Source organism: Bombina bombina, chromosome 1 (assembly GCF_027579735.1).
Source record: "Bombina bombina isolate aBomBom1 chromosome 1, aBomBom1.pri, whole genome shotgun sequence".
Classification (NCBI taxonomy): domain Eukaryota; kingdom Metazoa; phylum Chordata; class Amphibia; order Anura; family Bombinatoridae; genus Bombina; species Bombina bombina.
The window spans coordinates 419,936,177-419,957,767 of record NC_069499.1 but is presented as its reverse complement, the minus strand read 5'-3'; the positions used below and the strand labels follow the sequence as shown (position 1 = coordinate 419,957,767).

At 37.1% G+C, this 21,591-nt stretch overlaps 1 protein-coding gene across 1 annotated transcript in view; it reads left to right on the top strand.

The window, feature by feature from the left end:
* ITGB6 (integrin subunit beta 6) overlaps positions 1-21,591 on the top strand; it is a 330,575-nt gene that overhangs the window by 148,367 nt on the left and 160,617 nt on the right. Inside the window, exon 2 of the mRNA XM_053698353.1 lies at positions 370-419. The gene's annotated coding sequence lies outside the window, so the exon portion shown is untranslated. The remainder of the gene's footprint in view (positions 1-369; positions 420-21,591) is intronic.

The following is a 21,591-nucleotide window of genomic DNA, read 5'->3' as shown; positions in this document are numbered from 1 at the left end:
TCAACCATGCAGCAAAATATTACTGTATTTATGCCAAATTATTTACATTACTTTCTATGGCCAATATTGAAATGTCAGGTTGTCTCTCCCAGTTCTCTAAATTTCTTACTGAGTTATATATACTTTGAGTCAAAGATGAGGATCAGATGTTACAACCAAATGTATTTAACATACTCCCTAACTCACCAAGTTTGAAAAAATAGGTCCATTAGTATTTTACTTGCTTTGTGAATACTGTTCTTCGTATGATGATGCTAAAACCTTGACTATACCATATAGTGCATGAACACAACTTGTTCCATATATATATTACATATAAATTTGTTATTTATATATATATTTGTTATCAATAAATGTTTTTCTTTGCAGCTAATTGTTCTGGGATGATTTTGTTTCTACTCCTCAATACGCCAGATGGGGTAAGCCATGGTTTATCAGTTATATGCAGGGACATATTGTTTTTGATTATATTTATCACTATATATAACATAAACATATTGTTTTTGTTTATATTTTTCACTATATATATATATATATATATATATATATATATATATATATATATATATATATATATATATATATATATAAAAACAGAGAGTATTGGCGCGCATCCATTTGCAAATAAACAACAGCAGCGCACCCGAGCTCAGGTGTACTCATGACAGTGTAATGGAGTTGTGTACTGTATATAAAGGGAGTCTCATTCTATTATGAAGAGAAAAAGCAGGAATGATTCAACCCATAAAGGCAAAGTACTGTAGTGTTAGGACCAGTCAAGATTGGGACACCTTGTAAGTTGGTCACTGGCTAAGCAGAATATGGCCATATTGTGTGACTAACATCCCAATTTTAATATAAAAGTTTGTGTTGTTTATTTGCAAATGGATGTGCGCCAATATTCTCTGTTTTGTGCAACTATTTTGTCACATTGGCAGCACTCATGTATATATCAACTTTTTGTAAGGTGTGCTAAACCAAACTTTGTATATTTGTGTATATATATATATATATATATATATATATATATATATATATATATATATATATATATATATATATATAGACATATTTAGACATGTATATGTATGTATCTATGTGTTAAAGCCCTTTACAGACCTTTTTTTCTAACACCTGAGGCCTCTTTCTTTGACCCTTATAACTTTTTATTATATATTGTTAGTATGAGTGTTACTGTACTTTAAAGTATAATTTTGATATGTTTTGTGCAACTTTTTGTCCTAACTCTGAAGTTGTGCTATCCCGATGCGTGTTAAATTCAATTGCACTCAAGCAAAGGTGTTTACTTTCAACCTGTAATACGCACACTACTTCTGACTCGCTCAAACAGCCGTGATAAATCCCTTATCGCTCTGCGCACAACAGTCAGCATGACACTCGTAATCTAGCACAAAATGAGTTGAGCTTGCAGTTAAATCACACATCGCTATTTTATCATTTTCTGTACACACACATGCTTCTGTATAAACCAAAGCGCAATACTTAGAGGGAACAGTTAAAAATTAACATTGTATTACTTATCTCTTCTGTCTACTTCTGGGAGTGTAATTTATTACACTTATTATATATATATACTGTATATATATATATATAGCAACATTTCTCAAAATACTGAAAATGTTAAAGGGACATCCAGGTCAAAATTGAAATACACATAGATGAATTACATCTTTGAAAAGAAATAGAAAAAAAAGAAAGCTTTAGAGCTTATATTGTTCTGCATGTTCATATTGTAAAGCATAACTATATATTCTCAGTGCACCAACATTGTATACTGCAGCTGCTGAGAGCACCAGTGGGGCTTGTATCATGTCAGTGATTAACAAATTGAGTCATTACCAGATGGTACAAGCACCTTAGGCTGTCTGAGCAAATGCTGTGTTTATAATGCTGGTGTATGGTGCATACTTATAGGGGCATTCCAGCCAAAATTGGTATCCACATGGATGAATTTCAATTTTGAATTGAAGCATTTTTGTAATATAGATGTATTATCAAAAAATGATTCTAATAAAAGCTGTTTTAAAAGTGTATTTGAGTATGCACAGTTTTCAGGAGTTCTCCATTTGAATGATTTATCTACAAAAAAAAAAATACCATGACTTTAATGGAGTTTTTTTTTTTTTTAACAAATGATATATTATAATGATTATAAATGATTATAATATATCCCATGTTGTAATGCATTGGAATAGGAAACAGTATATAAAATAAATCTGGAGAGAAATGATCTTCTATCAAGTTACCCTACATGCAAAACACTATTACCTCTGTCTACAGCTATTCACTACCGTCATTAGGAACAGCCTATAAAGTTTCACTGCTTGAAATTGTTTTACATCTTCTACGCTATCAACTAACACAAAGGTTAGACTTTTCTAATGTGTACAAGAAGCTAAAGCTTTCAAATGCAATGGTGAGCTTGTTCTATCAGTCAACATCTTATTCTTCTGCTCTTGTACTGAGGTGTACAAATTCTATAACCTATTTTGTTCCATTATGTCGCATTGTATGACTCCCTGAGAAGAGATACAATGTGCCTATTCTTTGCTCTTTTTCTCCATTAGTTAAAAAGTGATTTTCTGCCCTTCTTAAACAAGTAAATGACACAGAGCTCAGTGTTTTCTGTCATTAGCAATAACATGTATTAGGTATATTAAAACAGAGGTCTAGTAAACTTCTATATTAAGCTATAGAACTGATAAAGCTTTTCTTTTCAATATTTATGTACAAAGCCAAGTTTAGCTGTGGAAATTTTGTAATAAATATCAAGGATAAACCCCTCTCTACACCAATGAAAAGCTTATTTGTAATGTTTGTTGTTTTTTTATTAGGAAGCGTAATATAAATGTAATGTGATGTAGGTAATTGATATGATTTAACCTATTCACTACCAGGAATTTAAGAGAAGACATTTGCCAAAATACCAGAGATTTTTTAGCATTTTTGCTATAACTCCTTTTAAACAGACTATGGGCCTATTTATGAAAGGTCTTGCGGACCTGATCTTACAGTGCGGATCAGGTCCGCAAGACCTCGCTGAATACGGAGAGCAATACGCTCTCCGTATTCAGCATTGCACCAGCAGCTCACAAGAGCTGCTGGTGCAACGCCGCCCCCTGCAGACTCGCGGGCAATGGGCCGCCAGCAGGGGGTGTCAATCAACCCGATCGTACTCGATCGGGTTGAATTGTGGCAATTCCTGTCCGCCTGCTCATTATGGAGCAGCCGTCTTTAGACCGCTGCTTCATAACTGTTGTTTCTGGCGAGCCTACAGACTTGCCAGAAACACGGGCCCTAAAGCTCTATTCGGAGCTTGATATATGGGCCTCATAGAGTCTTCTTTATCTGTCAAAACGATTTTTTTTTTTTTAAGTAGACAACCCAAGGTATTGATCTAGGCCCATGGTGGTATTTCATGCCACCATTTCACAGCCAAAGGGGATCATATTAAAAAATCGTTAACTTTTTCACAAATTTTGGGTTTCTCACTAAAATGATTTACATACCGCGTGGGCAATCATGACACAAATTATTGTAAAAACTTCTCTGGGGTCAGAAATAGCAGACATACATAGATTTGCCATTGCTTTTTGATAACTAGATTACCACAAATTGCAGCTGCGCACAACACATCTATTGTTCCCAGCATTGAAGGGGTTAATCAGATTATCCTCCATCCTGACACCTCCAACCCCTGATCCATACCTGATCCTCCCAAACAGCTCTCTCTTACCTCCCTCACCCCCCACTTTTCACCACCATCTTAGGTACTGGCAGATAGTCTGCCAGTATGCAGTTTAGTTGTTTTTTTTTAAAATAATTATTATTTTATGTGGCTGCACCTCACTGACGAGGCCCATAGGAGGCCGAAACGATCGTCTGGGGTTGTCATGTTCCTTGTTCAGAGGAGAATTGCCTGGTATTTCGGGGCTGGACTGACCTTACTTGGCGGGATCAGACTGATATACTTCAGGAAAGTTTTCTTCTGTGAAAAGCACACTGGTCTAAAAGAGGCTGCTTCCGGGTGGTAAATCGCCATAGAACAAGCCACTGAGCTGTTGTTCGTTCCTGGTAGAGCGCTTCTCTCTTTGTATGCAAATTATTATGACCCTGGGGAAGTCTCCCTATGGATGATGGGGGAAACCAGACGTGGACTCCTTGCCCAGTGTGCTTAGAGGAATGTGGCTGCACCTCACTGAAGAGGCCCATAGGAGGCCGAAACGATCGTCTGGGGTTGTCATGTTCCTTGTTCAGAGGAGAATTGCCTGGTATTTCGGGGCTGGACTGACCTTACTTGGCGGGATCAGACTGATATACTTCAGGAAAGTTTTCTTCTGTGAAAAGCACACTGGTCTAAAAGAGGCTGCTTCCGGGTGGTAAATCGCCATAGAACAAGCCACTGAGCTGTTGTTCGTTCCTGGTAGAGCGCTTCTCTCTTTGTATGCAAATTATTATGACCCTGGGGAAGTCTCCCTATGGGTGATGGGGGAAACCAGACGTTGACTCCTTGCCCAGTGTGCTTAGAGGAATGTGGCTGCACCTCACTGACGAGGCCCATAGGAGGCCGAAACGATCGTCTGGGGTTGTCATGTTCCTTGTTCAGAGGAGAATTGCCTGGTATTTCGGGGCTGGACTGACCTTACTTGGCGGGATCAGACTGATATACTTCAGGAAAGTTTTCTTCTGTGAAAAGCACACTGGTCTAAAAGAGGCTGCTTCCGGGTGGTAAATCGCCATAGAACAAGCCACTGAGCTGTTGTTCGTTCCTGGTAGAGCGCTTCTCTCTTTGTATGCATATATATATATATATATATATTATTTTTCTTCTCCAGTGTAGTGATGCTACTCAACATTCCCACCTCTGTGATTTTCCAAATAGCTGTCTAACCCTCCCCTGCCACTAATGGCGGCCATCTTTTTTTCTGTAGTGTAGTAGTCCTCAAAACCTCCCCCTTCCAGCGATCATTATCTAGGGCCCACAACCCCACCTTTTTTCTGTAGTGTAGCTCCCTATATCTCCCTTTACTTTTGTTTCCCTCCCCCTCCCTCTCCCCTCCACTGCTGGACCACCCACCCGCATCCTGGTTTCCCTCCCACACCTCCCGCCGGCACCAACAACAATCATTACAGATGGTGACACACACAGTGTCACCGTCTGTAACAATCAGGAATCTGACTTCATATGGAACCAGAGAAACGATCGTACTCCGGTTCCATATGAAGACAGATGCTATGAGCTTAGGAACTCCAGCTCTCAGCTGTATCTTTACATCCGAGACTGCTGGAGCTTCCTGCAGCTTGGACATATATATATATGTGATGCAGTATGATAGGCAAATATATACAGTACGTTCTATTGGGTTAAAGGGACATAAAAGCCAAAAGTTTTCTTTTATGATTCAGATAGATCATACAACTTTAAACAATTTTATAATATACTCCTATTATCAAATTTTCTTTGTTTTCTTTGTATTCTTTGTTGAAGAGCAGGAAGGTAAGTTCAAGAGTGTACACGTGTCTACAGAACTATATGGCAGCTATTTTTCAACAATATGCAAGAGCACTAGATATCTGCACTATTTCCTGTCATGTAGTGCTCCAGACATATGCATGCTACCTACCTAGGTATCTCTTCAACAAAGAGTAAAATGAGAATAAAGCAAATTTAAAAAGAAAAATGTGGGTTTCATGTCCCTTTAAATTTTGACATATTCTTCCTAAGTTATCAAATTATCATACACCATGGCCTGCTCTGTTGCTGTAACTTATTTGCTGAGTACTGGTGGAGAGTTATAAAAAATAACCCTCCTACCCCCACATCACAAAATAATAAAGTATCCCATTCACTATATGGCCAAACAAAAACTATGTCCAAATTCCTATTCCTTATGTTACTTGCTCTTGCAAATTATGTAGAAACTAACCCTGGTCCTCCAGCAAATTCCATTCCTAGCCTTCCAGCTAAAAAATGCCTCTCCTTTGTGCACTGTAATATTCACAGCTTACTACCAAAAATTGATGCACTGCAAGCTTGGTGTTTACAATACAAGCCCAAAATCATTGTGATCTCTGAATCGTGGCTAACTGCAAAAATATCTGACTCTGCCATTGAAATACATGGGTATTCATGCCATAGAAATGACAGAGCAAAGAGAGGAGGCGGCATTGTAATTTATGTTGACAATTCCACAAAGTACACCCCCTTACAAAAATCTAGCTCTCCTTGCCACCTTTGATTTCCTTTCTGGCACAATTGAGATCCCATGCAGTAAATCAATCATTGTTGCAGGAATCTACCGCCCACCTAGCTCCCCTGTGCATTCCATTTCTAGCACATCTTCGTAGTGAAACCATAGCTCAAAACCCAAAAAGTGAAATTTTCTTTTTTGAGATTTTAATATTGATTGGATGAATCCAAAAAATAATAGTTGTTGCTCGCTGTTTAAATCTTTGCAGCTAATGCAATTAATCTCCTCCCCAACTCGCATAAACATCAAAAGCCATAATCACACCCTGCTTGATTGGATTCTCTCCACTTCTCCCAACCAAATCCAGGAGGCAGGTGTTCTCCCTAACAATTTCAGTGACCACTGCTTAGTGTACTGCGTGCGCAAATAAAGGCAACTAAATCCTCTCCCAAGGTTAAAATCACCAGGTCCTTCAAAAAATGTAATCTTCAATCTCTGAATGACATCAAGACCTTCCCCTGGCACAGATTAAACCTAATCCCAGATATAGACCCCTATTTAAGAAAGGTCTTGCGGACCTGATCCGACAGTGTGGATCAGGTCCGCAAGATCTCGCTGAATGCTGAGAGCAATATGCTCTCCGTATTCAGCATTGCACCAGCAGCTCACAAGAGCTGCTGGTGCAACGCCGCCCCCTGCAGCCTCGCGGCCGCCAGCAGGGGGGTGTCAATCAACCCGGTCGTACTCGATCGGGTTGATTTCTGGCGATTCCTGTCCGCCTGCTCAGAGCAGGCGGACAGGGTTATGGAGCAGCGGTCTTTGACCGCTGCTTCATAACTGCTGTTTCTGGCGAGTCTGAAGACTCGCCAGAAACACGCGTCAAGCTCCTTTCGGAGCTTGATAGATAGGCCCCCTAGACTCTACAGTTGAATTCTTTCAGTCTCAACTCCTACTAGTTTGGAATTTACATGCCCCGCTGCGTAAGGTGTATATATATATATATATATATATATATATATACAGTATGTACAATGAGTAGATGAGAGAGGTGTAAATACTGCTATGTTCCAAAATGAGCAAAAACCAGTGAGCATACAAACACTTAACATATGAACCTGTTAAAATATAAAGAACACAACGGTACGGCTGTCCTATCTAACTAGCATTGAGTATGAATTACAAAAACAATGCCTCTGTAAGAAGTTACAGTGTGTAAAGTTATCAAGCATCAAATAAACACATAGTACATAGTAAACAAATTAATAAAGCAACTCTGACAAAGAGTCCCAGAAAACTTGTGACCGCAGCGGAATGCTGCACACTAGGTCAATTACTTACATAGCCCATCCGTTCAACTTAGGGATTTTATCGGACAGCAGAACTCACAGTGTAGTCTGATCACGTGACTCGTGATGTCATGAAGAGGGATGGGCCAGCCTCCAGACTCTTAACTGAGGATGCGGTGTGTTGTTAACAGCTTGCCATAGGTTGAAACTGGCTCTCCCCCTCAGCCTATTTGATCTCCTTACAGCGAAGAAATGTGTTTTAAAATTTCACAAAGCAACACAAATGCCACCAATGCCAGCTGCAACTTAATCATCAGGCGGCCCCCACTCACAAGCAGAATTTTTAATCTGTGCTGTGTTTACAAGATTCTTTGCAGTTCACCTATGGATCGTGAAGAGGTAAAGATAGTGTCCTTTAGAATAGCCAGACACAAACACAGTGTCTATATTGTAGTTACAGAAGCGCACATCATGCCAACGCACGTTGTACCCCACCTACAGACTTGTGCATACTGGGGCCTCATCAAGGCATAACTTCTATCTAGTAGTCTCCACCTTTTATAGCACCTGGATCAGACTTCAGGTTAATTAGGCATCTGCTGAGTAAGGTGGAACATTCCACCTTAAATTATTAAATACATATATCATCAAATAATGCCTATTTAATTTTACCATATGTTACAGGAGATTGGCAAATTTACCCTACCATTAATATGACCTATGCCTAGTCCCTACAGATCAGAACATCCTCTGATTAAGTTAACAGCTTTAAACAGTACATATTTACATATTTACATATGGGGAACAAAACCTTGTTACAGGAAAGATGCTAATTCAAACATCATTTAGACCATTAGGATTTCTCTTACCAAGCTTAAAAATCCATCTAACTTCCTTATGCAATAAAGTTCTATTATTATTACCACCTCTACCTGAAGTGATGCCTTTGTCAATAACTATGAATTTTAAAGACTGTACCTCACTGTTATGGAATTGGGCAAAATGTCTTGCTACATTAGTATATCTTACATTTAGAATATCATCCCTGTTTTACTGTATTCAATCCTTAATAATTCTCTTTGTTTTTCCAACATAGATAGTTGGACAAGAACAGCGTAACAGGTAGATGACTGCTTCTGACTGGCAATTAAAGAAAAACCTTATATCATAAGATTTTTTTTAACCCATCAACAGAAAAACTTTTTGTGCTATCCATAAATGTACAATAAACGCAGTGGCCACATGGGAAATTCCCTTGTTTTTACTCAGCCAGTCTGCTTCAGACGGTCCTTTAATAAATTGACTTTTAACCAATTTATCCTTTAGATTTTGAGCTTTTCTAGCTACCATTTGTAGTCTAGTTCCAACAGCCTGTTTAATACGTTCATCCATGGTTAATAAATGCCAGTTTCTATTCAGAATCATGCATAGTTCACTCCATTGGCTATTGAAAGTGGAAACACCTTTCTCTTTCTTCTTTCTTTTGTCATACAGAATTGTATCTCTGGCCATCCCTCTCGCTCTATATAGTGCCCTTTTGATACATCTTTTAGAATACCGTCTTTTGAGGAATCTATCTGCCATTTGGGCCGGATGAAGTTCAAATTTAGCCATGGAGGAACAATTCCTCCTTAACCTTAGAAATTGTCCATAAGGGATCCCTCTAATCAAGTGTGTTGGGTGATTACTTTGAGCATGCAAGATATTATTAGTGGCATTCAATTTTCTAAAATTCTCAGTCTCAGTCACGATACAATTTCCCTCTTTTTTAATTTTTAGATCTAGAAAAGACCATTCTTTTTCATTTGTTTCAAACGTTAAGAAGATATTCTTATCATTCTTATTTAAGATACCCAGGACATACTTGAAAACGAGAGAAATATCAATGTATCCTTCCTGGTAAAATATTTTATAAATAAATAAATAAAAATAAAAAGATAAAGACAAAATAACTGAATTCCTCTGATGTTCCATCCCACAGGATGAGTACATCGTCCAGATATAAAATCCATAACTGAACATGTTCATCCATATTGTCACTATAGTTCTCAAAAACATCAAAACGCTCCCATGCCCCTAGGTGAAGACAGGCATAGGTGGGGGCACAAACTGCCCCCATCGCAGTACCCCTCACCTGGCGGTAGAGTTTACCATCAAATGAGAAGATATTATTCACTAAAATAAATTTCAAAAGTTACAGGATGAAATTTGAATGTTCTTTATATTCAACGCCTTTTGTCTCTTAGAATCCCTCAATTGCTCTTAAACCAGAGAAGAGTATAGGCTTTCTACATCCAATGAGGCAAGGATGGTAGAATCTTTTACAGTTAACCCATCCAACTTTCTAAGTAGATCTGCAGTATCTTTTACAAAGGATGGTAGAGTTTCTAGGAAGGGGCGTAGATGTTGATCAGCATTGAAACCCATCTTTTTGGTCAAGCTCCCAATCCCCGAAACGATAGGTCTCCCAGGGGGACATTTAATGTTCTTATGGAGCTTAGGTAGCACATAGAAAATTGGCATCATGGGGTGTTCAGGAAACAGAAATTGTAACTCCTTGACAGTGATAATGCCAGTGTTTTTGCTTCATTTAGCAATCTAAACAGGGAATTAGAGTCTAATTTCTCATATTGATTTTTATCGTTGAGTTGTCTTTTAACTTCCATCAAAACCAGATTTCCGCCTTTATCCGCTGCCTTGATCACCAAATTTTTAGCATTACTTTATTCAAAAAGAGCCTTTCTCTCATCCTGCCCCAGATTGTCTTCACCAACCTCTTTCTCTACTCTTTTAATGAAGTGGTTGACTGCCGGACAGAGAGGGCATAAACTGTGATTTAGGTTTTAAACTCAGTTTTTTGGTCGCAGATGAGTCCCTCCCCTCCTCATTATTCTCCAGGAGAGACTCAAGTGCAAGCAATGCTGTTTCTTCATCTATGCCCTCTACCTGGTCTCTTGGTTGCATTATTTGAGACAGCACCACCTTTCTTGCAAATAAATGTACATCTTTTATTGCCTCAAATCTGCTCAATCTCAATTTAGAACAAAAAGATAGGCCCTTTTTTAACAATTTTATATGGGCCAGATTGAGTGGAAATGAGGATAAATTTACAATTTGCAGTTCATCACAGGTCAGAGGAGTCAATAACCCCTCCGATTCCCTCTCCTCGATCTCCCTCGATTCTGATTGTGCAGATCCCCTCTCCCTCTCATTTGTCTCACCGGATATCGTCTCTCCCTTGAAGGTAGACTTGAAAAGTCTGTTCAATTTGCCCCCTCTCCGTCTCATCCTCCTTTTGTTCCCATCTCAGAGCTGATTTTTTTAGTGATATCTGATTCTGAGTCTGACACATCTGTCCCTGAGTCATATGTCCCTTTCTGTGATTTGTATACATATACCTTCTTGTTCTTATAATCATCCTGATCCCTTCTTAGCTTACAACATTTTCTAGCCTTAGGGGCCTAGCTATCAAGCCGTCAACCTCAAATACACTGGAATTCCACAGCGTATTTGTGGCGAGGCTGATTCGCCTTAGTTATCAAAGGCTAGAGACCGCCAAAAGTAGAATTTTGTGACGTAAGCTTCGATACGCCGGACTCAGTCCGACACAGATCGATTCTTACGTCACTCCAGATGTTCCGCACACAAGTGCGGCACAATCTGACTACTTTTGCTAGTTATCAAAAAACGTCAGAAAGCCCTAATTATCCCAATTCAAAAAGGTTAGTTAAAGAATTAATTGCAGTCACCTACCATCTCCAGAAAAAGGGAAAAAAGAGAAACCTCTAGTACACCTTTATACAGATGCAAATATACAACGAGTAGAGGAGAGAGGTGTAAATACTGCTATGTTCCAAAATGTATTATGGTGCAGTCCTCAAATTTAAGTATACAAGTAGTTAAAAAAAGAAGAGTCAAAGGATATCTAATACTATCCTTTGAAAGAGAGGATATACAGCACTGGTAAATGAACAAAACGTTTTTATTTTACCCTCTGACATCAGAGCAAATATTTTAACAGGTTGATATGTTAAGTGTTTGTATGCTCGCTGGTTTTTGCTCTGATGTCAGAGGGTAAAATAAAAACTTTTCATTTACGAGTGCTGTATATCCTCTCTTTCAAAGGGTAGTATTGGATATTTTTTTAGTCTCTCTTTTTTAACTACTTGTATATATATATATATATATATATATATATATATATATATATATACACACACACACAAGCACACACATGTGTATTATTATTAGTATTATTATTATACTTTATTTATAAAGCACCAACATATTCCGCAGCGCTGTCCATGAGTACTATTCATTTAGAAAAGACAATGATATAAAACTTGTAAGAGTCAAGACAAACTTTTACAAACATATACAGGAGGAATTGAGGGCCCTATTCCCACAAACAAAAACACACACACACACACATATATATATACTGTATATTGTAATAATCTTATTTTATTTATTTGTTTATAAAATATAGGGTTGCACCGATACCGATACTAGTATCGGTATCGGTACCGATACCAAGTATTTGCATGAGTACTTGTACTCGTGCAAATGCACCGATACTTATATATATATATATAAGGGTCTAAACATTCAAAAGAGGTGTTTCCTGGGCCCGAGGGCCTGATGATCAGTAACTCTGCGGCATGGAGAGAAATCACACAAAACCTTAGTTTTTTTAGATAGCATTGTACTGTAATGTAGGAGTCTGTGCTTCACATTCAAACTAAAATTTGCCTTTATAAAAATATTTGAGGGACTTTGCCATACTGACAAGATTTCTTAGATCATCTCACCTGAATAAAAAGCTTTAGGTCATCAAGCCCTTAATAACAAACATATTTTTCTACCAAAATGAAAGGTTTCATATACTTTTAAAGTATTTCTTTTCTATGCAGATCTGTTCAAATGCAGCAAATAATTTATAATGCATAAATTAAAAAAATAGTTTAATGTCCCTCTAATGTTGCCTCTTGGCCATGCTTTTCTGGACAGCTATAAATGTACAGATCATTTATTACATATACTGTAACTCATAGTTAGCATCACTGAACATTTTCTCAATTATGTCGCTATGACTTAGTCAGATGATTGTTGCTTATCTGCATTTTATAACCTGTGAACGTCAATGAGGTTTCTTTCAGTTGGAGACATATACACTACTTTGCATGACTTTTTGAAGGTTTTTCAAAACTGAAGCAATTAAAATCCATTTAGAACTCGCATACACATTTTAACTAGGGATGCACCAAAATGAAACTTCTGGACCGAAAATTCAGGATGCCCTTGGACGAAAACCGAAACCGAAAAATGCCTTTTTTTTAAACAAAATGATTATTTCAATAGTTTTTTTCTATAATTTTATTAATAATATTAGACTTTTTAATGAATTTAATGAATCTGAAATGAAAAACTACAAGCCAATAAAATAAATAAAAACACTTTTATTGAAAGTAACACACCAAAATTGGACAGAAAACTAACTTAAAAAATATATATAAGTAAAAATCTGTTAAACTGTTTCTGTTATATAGGACTGAATGGAGAATAATATATTGTTGATATGAATTTAATATCAATATTCATTATGCATTCAGTTCTATGTAACAGAGTCAGATTTAACAGATTATTATTATTTTTTTAAAATTATCCAAATACAGTATAATCCTAGAAAACTATTATTATATGCAAAACAGTAAGTAAAGCAATAAACTCAAACAGCAGCTCTAGGCTAGCGTTATATTATAAATATGCTACACAATAATTTTATCGAAAATAACAGGCAAAAAAACAGAAACTGAAATAACCGAAAATGCAATTTTCGGGCAAAACGTTTCTGCGGCCGATATTTTGGTGCATCCCTAATTTTAACCTCCTTAAAATGGCATGGTCTGATTTTTGCATGCATTTATTCAGTGTTAAGGCTCTTAAACATGCTCAGTTGAAAGAAACACTGCTCTTTTTTGTGCACGCTTCTTGTTTTTCAGATGATTTTTTCATATATTCTCAGCAAAAACTTTTAAACTATACATCCTGGTTGATAATTAGATGATAGAAGACATATACAGAGACAGGTTTGCCCTATTAAACATAGAAAATATAACCAATAAACTCAGCAAATATTTCTTTTTAAACTCTTCCAAAATATCTTTTTACCATTTTTAAATAAATCCAGATAATGTAACCATGCAGAAATCACAATATTATGACTTCTATATTAAAACACATAATGATGATACTTCTAACATATCACACGTCTACACATTATCTACAGTACATTAGAAAAAATATTGCATCATATTTATAAACATTTTCAACAAATAAATAAAAAAATGATTATATCAAATTTGTAAACTGCATATCTGCCAATAATTGTGATGCTTAGTATACTATAAAAAGAGCACTCAATTGGGCAGTCAATTCCAAGATTATTCCTAACTGGCATAACCATTTGTAGGATCTTCATGCTTTGCTGTTGAGAATTGGTTGGTGGCTAGCCTGTGACAGTGGATTCACTGTGAAAATAGATAGTGTTAAGAGGGGCACAGGCACGGTGAAATCCATCCTGCGGTACAACCCAAAATGCCAGCTTTTAGTAGGCAGATAAGGCACAGAGCACCACAAACAACGCAGAAACTTTGCTTCAGGGAATGAGGGAAATGAAAATAGTGGAAATATATATGTTGGTTTTTTAATTCTCCATGCTCTCAGGCTAACAGGGCTTCTCTTTTGTTGGAAAGAATGTTGGACTGTATTTACTTTATAGCCGATGGCAGTAGTTATATGTAATCCTAGGAGTTTGTCAGTGACATAGAGCAATCCACTTTGTCATGTGCTTATCAAACTGCACGTGTTCTTTTACAACATTAATCAGATGTGAAGGGAAATAAATGAAAGAACATCTATTTTGGGTGAATACCTATACTTGACTGAATTTTAAGGTGTTCTTTACTTTTGCAAGAATATTTAGAGAATGTATGTAAGACTTTAAAATGCCAAATTTATTACAAAACAAATTATTGTTAGATTTTCATATGCGTATTATCCATGTTATAGTAAGTTCTGGATTTTATTTTTAATTTGTTGCATATTTAGTTGAATTTTACATTAAAATAAATAATAAAGCTTTTTCTGCATACACCATTTATATATTCTAATTATTTCTATATTTTGTATAGCATATTAAGTTACTTTTATAAACGAATTTGGACTTAGCATGCATTGAAGTGCATGACCTATAAAAATCCATTCTCAAAAGCACAATCTCATGTAAGGGTCTCCCATGCAGATACAATGGTTCAAGGCAGCAGGTTCATAAGTTACAGTTTAAATAATGTTAAAATCCAGAAAAAGAAGATAAGTTCTTTGTATAGAAACCCATTGTCACCATCTTGTTTTCAGTTTACACCAAAATGAAAGCAAACAATATTTGTGAAAATTGAAAAGCAACCATATAGCAATAAAAAAATGGTGCTAAGTCTGCCCATTCTGAGAACATATTGTTTTTATTATTCTTTATTTATAAAGCGCCAACAGATTCTGCAGCATAAAAGATGCATTCAGAGGGTTTAGCAGTGGGGTGGAAGGAAACGGATTACATTATGTTACTATGAAAGACACGAATGAGCGATCCACGTATAAGACCCAATTCTAAAGACACCAGTAGCGTTAGTCACAATCATGACTTTGCGAGAGGTCCTGAAGTGACTTTCCCTGCAGATTCCTACTGTACAGAATATCAGGTTCTTAACACATAGGGGCATATGTATGAAGCTCCGTATGGAGCTTGATGCCCCGTGTTTCTGGCGAGCCTGCAGGATCGGTTGGATTGATACCCCCCTGCTGGCGGCCCATTGGCCGCGAGTCAGCAGGGGGCGGCATTGCACAAGCAGCTCTTGTGAGCTGCTGGTGCAATGCTGAATACGGCGAGCGTATTGCTCACCGTATTCAGCAAGGTCTGGCGGACCTGATCCGCAGACCTTCATAACTGGAGGCCATTGACATATGTATATGAACCTATATAAATTTAAAAATGTGCCCTGTCCTCTGTATACAGTCTATCCAATAGGGATGAATAAATCAATACCATGTATGTTAATAAACACCTAGAATGTCTCCTGTGGCAATTTCATAGTGTTTTGAATATGAGCAAGATTATAGGCTGTTTCCAAACAGCAGTGAAATAGTTTTAAAGATGTCCAAAATGCTCCTTTGAGGACTAAAGTGACTAGAGGCATCAAATTCAAAGAGGCAAAACTGACCTTGAAAAGGTATTGAAAAGTGACCTGAAAATGGACTGTAATAGCAGAGAACTTTTCAACCTCATAGGAGAAATAGGTCATTTATCGAGGATCTGATAACCCAATTGTAAGTGGGGGGAAAAAACAGAAAACATGATATTGTGGTCGTGCCAAATTTTAAAGTAGCCTTTTCTGGTCAGAAAAAGATACAAAAAAAAAAATCAGCAGCCGATAGATTGTGATTAAGCCATAATGGACAAGGCTATAATTATGTAAAATTTTAAATTTTTTGTAGTTGTAGCCACAATGGTAATACTGTAATTAATATTTTATTTTTTAATAAAGATTTGCTTACATTAGAGTTCATAAATGGTGAAACTGCATAGAGCCTGTTCGACAATACCCATTTTTCATATTTTGATAAAAATAAAATATTTATATATTGTCCCTGTGTCTGTATATTTATCATAATGAGTTATTCTTATTATTTGCATTTTTAATTTCCTGTTTCTCCCGTCTTAGATAACAAAGTGTGTGCTTGTGGTTGCTTATGCTCATCATGCATAATACTGGTTCAGCAGAGAAAGTCCTTTAATTAACTGCTTCTTTGGTGTACTTAAATAATAGTTCTCGTATCTGGACCATTCCCCTTAATCTTTATAGTATCTGGTGCTGGGTATGACTTTTTGTTAAGCCTCCATACCTACAACAGGGCAGAAAATTGTGAGCAGAGGTTATACTTGAAAACGAGAGAAATCTCAATGTATCCTTCCTGGTAAAATATTTTAATAAACAAATAAATAAAATAAGATTATTACAATATACAGTATATATATATATATATATATATATATATATATACATAAATATATATATAATGCGTACACTAACCTGGCAACATTAAAAAATTTCTTTGAGCGCAGTTACCATGCAAGCAAAAAAATCTGATAATGTGCCACTTGTAATCTGGCCCTAAATACATTTATAAGCATAGTCCTAAAGTTATTCCCTGCCTCCTTCACTGCATTCCAGTGCTGACTTGTTTGCACGTGTGCAGCAACTTTCCTTCAGATACCTGCAGTGTAATACAGGTTCCAAAATTGTGGCACCCATAATTTGAAGGAAGTGCATAAAATGTATTTAGGGCCAGATTATAAATGGAACACTAACAGTTACGTGTGAGCGATATTAGGTTTATTGCAGCTGTTTGTGTGCGTCAGAAGGATCGCCCGTATTACAAGTTGAAAGTAGATGCAAACGCATGAGCAATCACAATTTATCCTAGATTGATTACTGTGACCTCAGAGCTCTGGTTAACTGTTTCGCAAAACGAAATACTGTATGTATGTAGCTATGTGTATATACTGTATATATATAGATAGATAGATAGATAGATAGAGAGAGAGAGAAGAGAGAGAGAGAGAGACATTGGAGCCTTTGCAGTCAAGTAGATGAAAAAAATATATTTATGCAATATCTATATATAATCGCGTTTGTAACGCGTCCGTTGCCGTCACCAGTTGCGCACGCATCCTCAAAGGAATGTTGGCAGCGTGAGGCAGCCAAAAGAATGCTGGCTGCGCGTGCAGCCAAAAGAATTCACCTGGATTCCCGAAAATGGCAGGGTGGTGAAAGAATCACCTGGATGCAGCATAGCCACACTCGAAGCCTTAAAAAAAAAAAAACCTAACCGCCCACAATAAATGTTAAAAAAAAACTAACTGCCCATAATAAGCATTTAAAAAAAAAACTAACCACCTGCAATAAGTATTAAAAAAAAACTAACCGCCAGCAATAAGCATTAAGAAAAAAACAACAACCAACTACCTAATAATATTATTAACCCCTAAATCCGCCAACCCCAACATAGCAAACTACCTAATACATATATTAACCCCTAAACTGCCATTAACCCACATCGCTAGTTAACCTAATAAATCTATTAACCCCTAAACCGCCATTAATCCACATCACAATTAACATAATAAATCTATTAGCCCCTAAACCCCACAACGCAAATAACTAATCACTAAGCCCCCTAAATTAACCCCATTACATAAATAAAAAAAAACCTAAATTACAATTAAAATAAAAAACTAACATAACTTTAAAAATAAAGAAAACTAACGGCTAGATTTAGAGTTTGGTGTTAGCCGTCAAAAGCAGCGTTAAGGGGTCCTAACGCTGCTTTTGGCCGGCCGCTGGTATTTAGAGTTAGGCAGGAAAGGGTCTAACGCTCACTTCCCTACCGCAATTCCAGGCTAACGCAGATCCCCTTACGCCAATTGCATATCCTATCTTTTCAATGGGATCTGCCTAACGCTGGTATTTGGAGTCTTGGGAGAAGTGAGCGGTAGAGCCTCTACCGACATGACTCCTAACGCCAAAAAAAGTCAGTAGTTAAGAGCTTTATGGGCTAACGCCGGAATATAAAGCTCTTAACTACTGTGCTCTAAAGTACACTAACACCCATAAACTACCTATGTACCCCTAAACCAAGGCCCCCCACATCGCCGCCACTCTAATAATTTTTTTTTACCCCTAATCTGCCAACCGGACATCGCCGCCACCTATCTTATACTTATGAACCCCTAATCTCCTGCCCCTAACATCGCCGACCCCTATATTATATTTATTAACCCCTAATCTGCCCCCCAACATCGCCGCTACCTTACCTACACTTATTAACCCCTAATCTGCCGACCGGACCTCGCCGCCACTATAATAAATGTATTAACCCCTAAACCGCCGCACTACCACCTCGCAAACACTATAATAAATTGTGTTAACCCCTAATCTGCCCTCCCTAACATCGCCGCCACCTACCTACAATTATTAACCCCTAATCTCCCGCCCGCACCGTCGCCACTACTATAATAAAGTTATTAACCCCTAAACATAACTCTAACCCTAACACCCCCTAACATAAATATAATTTATATTAAACGAAATAATATTCCTAAAATTAATTAAATTATTCCTATTTAAAACTAAATACTTACCTATCAAATAAACACTAATATAGCTACAATATAATTAATAATTACATTGTAGCTATTTTAGGATTTATATTTATTTTACAGGCAACTTTGTATTTATTTTAACTAGGTACAAAAGCTATTAAATAGTTAATAACTATTTAATAGCTACCTAGTTAAAATAAATACAAAATTAAATGTAAAATAAATCCTAACCTAAGTTACAATTAAACCTAACACTACACTATCATTAAATTAATTAAATAAATTACCTACAATTATCTACAATTAAATACAAATAAATAAACTATTCTATAATACAAAAAAAAAATTAAATTCCGATCAGCCAATAGAATGCGAGCTCAATCTGATTGGCTGATTGGATCAGCCAATTGGATTGAACTTGAATCTAATTGGCTGATTGAATCAGCCAATCAGATTTTTCCTACCGTATTTCCGATTGGCTGATAGAATCCTATCAGCCAATTGGAATTCAAGGGACGCCATCTTGGATGACGTCATTTAAAGGAACCTTCATTCGGCGAGTAGGCGTCGGTTGAAGAGGATGGATCCGCGTCAGCTGGGAAGAAGATGGCTCCGCTCCGCTCCGCTCCGGATGGATGAAGATAGAAGATGCCGCTTGGATGAAGATGTCTGCCGGTCCCGATGTCCTCTTCTGCCCTGATATGGATGAAGACTTCTGCCAGTCTGGATGTCCTCTTCTACCCCATCGGATGAAGACTTCGGCCCGGCTGGGTGAATATGACTCAAGGTAGGGAGATCTTCAGGGGGGTAGTGTTAGGTTTATTTAAGGGGGGTTTGGGTGGGTTAGAGTAGGGGTATGTGGGTGGTGGGTTTTAATGTTGGGGGGGTTGAATTTTTTTTTTACAAACAAAAGAGCTGATTACTTTGGGGCATGCCCCGCAAAAAGCCCTTTTAAGGGCTGGTAAAAAAGCTGATTACTTTGTAATGTAGACTAGGGTAGGGACTTTTATTATTTTTTTTTATTATTATTTTATTAGGGGGCTTAGATTAGGTGTAATTAGTTTAAAATTCTTGTAATATTTTTTTATTTTTTGTAATTTAGTGTTTGTTTTTTTGTATTATAGAATAGTTTATTTAATTGTATTTAATTGTAGGTAATTGTAGGTAATTTATGTAATTAATTTAATGATAGTGTAGTGTTAGGTTTAATTGTAACTTAGGTTAGGATTTATTTTACATGTAATTTTGTATTTATTTTAACTAGGTAGCTATTAAATAGTTATTAACTATTTAATAGCTTTTGTACCTAGTTAAAATAAATACAAAGTTGCCTGTAAAATAAATATAAATCCTAAAATAGCTACAATATAATTATTCGTTATATTGTAGCTATATTAGGGTTTATTTTACAGGTAAGTATTTAGTTTTAAATAAGAATACTTTAGTTTATAAGAGTTAATTTATTTCATTAGATTAAAATTATATTTAATTTAGGGGGGTGTTAGGGTTAGCTTTAGGGGTTAATACATTTATTATAGTAGCGGCGAGGTCCGGTCGGCAGATTAGGGGTTAATACTTGAAGTTAGGTGGCGGCGACGTTGGGGGGGGCATATTAGGGGTTAATAAATATTATGTAGGTGTCAGCGATGTTGGGGGCAGCAGATTAGGGGTTCATAGGGATAATGTAGGTGGCGGCGGTGTCCGGAGCAGCAGATTAGGGGTTAATTGTGTAATGCAGGTGTCAGCGATAGTGGGGTCGGCAGATTAGGGGTTAATAAGTGTAAGGTTAGGGATGTTTAGACTTGGGGTTCATGTTAGGGTGTTAGGTGCAGACTTAGAAAGTGTTTCCCCATAGGAAACAATGGGGCTACATTGGCAGCTTAACGCTGCATTTTTGCAGGTGTTAGGTTTTTTCCCAGCCCAAACTGCCCCATTTTTTCCTATGGGTAAATCGTGCATGAGCACGTTTTGCCAGCTTACCGCTACCGTAAGCAACGCTGGTATTGAGGGTTGAAGTGGTGGTAAATTCGGCTCAACGCTCCCTTTTTGGAGCCTAACGCAGCCCTTCAGACAACTCTAAATACCAGCGTTGTTTGGAAGCAGTGGTAGGAAAAAAAGCTGCGTTAGCTATGCGGGTCTTTACCGACAAAACTCTAAATCTAGCCATAAATTTAAACTAATCTAACATTACAGAAAATAAAAAAAAGTCTAACATTACACAAAATAATAAACCACATTATCCAAAATAAAAAATGAAACCTAATCCCTATGAAAATAAAAAAGCCCCCCCAAAATAAAAACACCCCCTAATCTAAGAATAAACTACCAATAACCTTTAAAAGGGCTTTTTGTAGGGCATTGCCCTAAATAAATCAGCTATTTTACATTAAAAATAAACCAAGTCCCCCCTAACAGTAAAACCCCCCAACCACCAAAAAAACACCACCCACCAAACCCCCCAAAAAACCTAACACTAAAAAAACCTAAACTACCCATTGCCCTTAAAGGGGCATTTGTATGGACATTGCCCTCAAAAGGGCATTCAGCTCTTTTTCAATTGCCAAAATCCCTAATTTTAAAAATAGAAAAAAATAAAAATAAATGAACTCACGGTTCCTGAAGTCCGGTGGAGAAGGTCTTCTTCCAGGCGGGTCCAGCATCTTCTATCTTCATCAACAACGAAGGTGGCGCGGAGTGGAGCAGAGGTGTGTAGCGGTCTTCCCAGATGTGGTGATCCTCAGTGGTGGTCTTCGGCGGCATGAAGGCTCCTCTTCATGTGATCGTCTGCCGCACACTGAAGATTGAATGCAAGGTACCCCATATTTATTGGTGTATCTTGCATTCCTATTGACTAATATTTTAAAATCAGCCAATA